This window comes from Chionomys nivalis, chromosome 16 (genome assembly GCF_950005125.1).
Source record: "Chionomys nivalis chromosome 16, mChiNiv1.1, whole genome shotgun sequence".
In the NCBI taxonomy this organism is placed as follows: domain Eukaryota; kingdom Metazoa; phylum Chordata; class Mammalia; order Rodentia; family Cricetidae; genus Chionomys; species Chionomys nivalis.
In genome coordinates this window covers 47,079,000-47,082,311 of record NC_080101.1, presented here as the reverse complement: position 1 = coordinate 47,082,311, position 3,312 = coordinate 47,079,000, and the positions used below count along the sequence as shown (strand labels likewise).

At 52.3% G+C, this 3,312-nt stretch overlaps 4 non-coding genes across 4 annotated transcripts; 1 reads left to right on the top strand and 3 right to left on the bottom strand.

Moving 5' to 3' along the window:
- Positions 1-1,008: 1,008 nt before the first annotated feature.
- Trnaa-agc (transfer RNA alanine (anticodon AGC)) lies at positions 1,009-1,081 on the bottom strand. Its single transcript has one exon. It is a non-coding gene; the product is annotated as a tRNA-Ala (tRNA).
- Positions 1,082-1,202: 121 nt separating this feature from the next.
- Trnay-gua (transfer RNA tyrosine (anticodon GUA)) lies at positions 1,203-1,291 on the bottom strand. The gene is given in 2 exon segments: positions 1,203-1,238; positions 1,255-1,291. It is a non-coding gene; the product is annotated as a tRNA-Tyr (tRNA).
- A 338-nt stretch (positions 1,292-1,629) lies between these two features.
- Positions 1,630-1,722, bottom strand: Trnay-gua (transfer RNA tyrosine (anticodon GUA)). The gene is made up of 2 exons: positions 1,686-1,722; positions 1,630-1,665 (listed from the first exon to the last, which is right to left on the bottom strand). It is a non-coding gene; the product is annotated as a tRNA-Tyr (tRNA).
- Positions 1,723-2,047: 325 nt separating this feature from the next.
- Trnar-acg (transfer RNA arginine (anticodon ACG)) lies at positions 2,048-2,120 on the top strand. Its single transcript has one exon. It is a non-coding gene; the product is annotated as a tRNA-Arg (tRNA).
- The last annotated feature ends 1,192 nt before the right edge of the window (positions 2,121-3,312 follow it).

Genomic DNA, 3,312 nt, shown 5'->3' with positions numbered 1-3,312 from the left:
CGGTAATCTCAATTCTGGGGAACTGAGGTAAACAATCAAGAGATAGAAGCCTGCTGGGTGTGGTACCACAGGCCTTTAGTCTCAGCACTCGGGAGAGAGAGGCCGTTCAAGGCTAGCCTGGGCTACTAAAGCTTTGCCTCAAGACACTAAAAATAAAAAAAATTAAAAGTGCATAATGTATATGTAGGGAGATATACTTAAGTGGCTCAAAGATTCAATTAAAAACCTTACTGAAAATAGCAAAGTGAGATTAAAAATGGAAGGGTAGAAAGTGGAAGGCAGCAGGCTCTATACACTGGAAAGAAAAGCACACAAGTTGCCCAGGACTCTAAAATGTACAAATGATTTATGATTCTTTTGTGATCCTCAAAGGGTAATAATTCTGCCGTTGGCTGAAAGAGTAACGCTCCGTGTTGTGGGAACCACAGGATGGCTTCTGGAGGCAATAACTCTTTTTGAGACTCTATTCTAGAAAATAGGAGAGGGTAACCGATTCTCAAAAAGAATTTTGAGTGTTATGTCACATCTAAATGTTTGCTTCAGAGTCTGGTGTGTGTGTGTGTGTGTGTGTGTGTGTGTGTGTGTATGTACAAGAGGAACCTAAATTAAGCTTTTAAATATTTATTTTTAATTTTCAATTTTCCCTCCGTGCTGGTCCCTAGTCACGCGACGCTCCACAGTTTCTTCCGGGAGGGCCCTGGTGTCCCAGCCTCTTTGTAGATGGTCACCCCTGGGCACCAGCCTTAGGATCGGCCTCCATGCAGTCTCCCAGCCGGGGAGTCTCGGCTCAGTCGGTACGGGTACAGCTGCTCGGTGCGCAGGTCCTGCTTCATCCGCCAACAGAGTCCCCTCAGGGAGGGCGGCTTAGCTTCAGCGAACCTGAGAGTTTAAGACAAAACACAGAGGTAAAATGCCACCTCGTTGAGCTTTGGTGACAGTCTTTCTACTGACTTAGGGTAGATCCCAAAACGAAAGGGAAAACCGAAGAAACACGAAGCGAAAAGTAACTGGAGGATGCGGGCATCGATCCCGCTACCTCTCGCATGCTAAGCGAGCGCTCTACCATTTGAGCTAATCCCCCACCGCCAGTCACGACTGTTTTTCTGTTCCTCTAGAGGAAGTGCAGAGCACAGCTAGGCAAAGAAATTGTGTTTTGAATAAGCCTCGTCGCTGAAACTGATAAGTCAAAATGATAAGCTCCTTCCTTCGAGCCGGAATCGAACCAGCGACCTAAGGATGCCCACGGTCATGTGCCTACAGTCCTCCGCTCTACCAGCTGAGCTATCGAAGGGAGCGAATGGCCGTTTGGCAGATCGGCTCCATAACGCCGCGTCACAGCCCCGAGTGGCGCTCTGGCGGGTTCTGCGTGGGGCCGTGTGTCACCTCGGTGCGTGGGACTCGGAGTTCGCTGGGTGGCGCGCCCGAGGAAGCGACCCTCGGCCGCGGGGCAGCTGCACTCGGGAGCGTGTGTGAGCACGCTCGGGTGGGGCGGGGGGTCGCAAAAGGTTGCGCAAGCGGCGACCGATCTGGAGTTGCTAAGAGGCACTGAGGGAAGTTGATGACACGGAGAGCAGACGCTGAAAAAGGCCAGTTGGGAGTCGGAAGAAACTAGGGAAAAATATTACGGTCTCCTTCGAGCCGGAATCGAACCAGCGACCTAAGGATGTCTCCTGCCGGGGAGTTAGCTACAGTCCTCCGCTCTACCAGCTGAGCTATCGAAGGGACACAAAGGCCCCCATCTGCCCCTTGACACTGAGCAGGTGTGAGTCCGGGGAATTCAGCCGGGCAACCGGAACCGAGCATGCGCACTTCCCAGGACTCGCGACTCTCACGGCCGCCTGCCGTTTCACGCATGCGCACGACCGCAGCCCCGCCTCGCTGGCCACCCTGAGCCGCCCAGAAAGGACTGCAGCGCCGTAGGCAGTCGGCCTCCGTTAGTCACGTGACTGCCCCTGCCACGGCTTCCTTTCTCACCCCTCGTCGCCCGGGTGACCGCTGAGGACGACCTGATGCTGTCATCCCGAAAGCCCCCACGCCCTTCATCGACGGGCCAGTGGCGCAATGGATAACGCGTCTGACTACGGATCAGAAGATTGTAGGTTCGACTCCTGCCTGGCTCGAGTTTTTGTCGTCTCTGTTTTAGAACCTAACATTTGTGAATAAAACAAACCCAAGATCCTAAAACAAACCCAAGACCCAGGAACGCGGAATCCCCAGAGAGAAACGGTGGCGTTTGCCTTTCTGTAGCTGTGTGCGCGGGCGGGTCAGCGCCGAAAACCTGGCTGCCTGTCCCCTGCTGAGGAGTCCCTAGACGTGAATCTCCGTCACTCCCCTCCACTCACACAATGCAGGGAGACTCACCGAGTATACTAAAGTGCTCCTTTTTAAATAAGGTTCTTGGTTTTCACAAAAGAGTTCCTCCCATGTGGGCCATTTCTTGGAGAGTCTATCGAGTTAGTAAAATGTTAAGGGCTTGTCGCCATTTGCTATGACAACACCTCAGTTGTCATTTTGAGCACAACGAGCTCCGTGGACGTTCCCGTGCCGACGATCGCGGCGCTCTCAAGTTCAGGTCTGAAGTTAGAGCAGAGGGACGTGTTAGGTTCTCAGGGCCGGAGGTGTGGACTCTGGCCTCCGAGCCCCTCGGTCCCTACCTGGGACGGAGTCCTGGCTCCTTGCGCCTCTCACCCGACCCCTACCCTCTGCCCAGGGACCTGCTGGGCCCCTTCCCCTGGCTTCTCTTTCCTACAGAACCCAGCCATTTCTGCTACCCTGGCCTTTTGCATCTTGGCCGCTTAGCTTCAGCCTGTCCCCGCGTGGCCTGGTTCAGTTTGCAGGCCGCATTCACTGGGCTCTTCCAGAAGCCTCTGCCGTGCTCCCCTAGATCTGCAGTAAGATCCCAGCCCATAGGAGCAGGCGCGTCCTCCTGTTATGTCTTTTTGTCAGTCAGGACTAGCTATTTTAATTTTTTAAAATGGAAATGCGGCGGCTTGCTTAAAGGTGGCTAAAGACCTAAGATGTAAGAGGGTGGGAAAGCATAGACTTATTTGAAAATGATGGGAAGTTTTCTTTTGGTTTCCTCTTGGTATTTGTCAGTTTTTACGTGCAAAGGGCTGGTATCTTTAAAGCTGTATAGTGTTTCTCAGAATGTTTTTTGTTTTGTGTTGTTTGTTTTTTAAGTTACCTTCGTGGAAGACGTGGAAGCGAGTGTTGCTTCCTTCACCCGAGATCATAGACAAACCAAATCGTTTAAGAGCAAAGAGCCTCTAGCCGAATGGCAAACAAGATAATTATCTGCATGGCCACCACTGC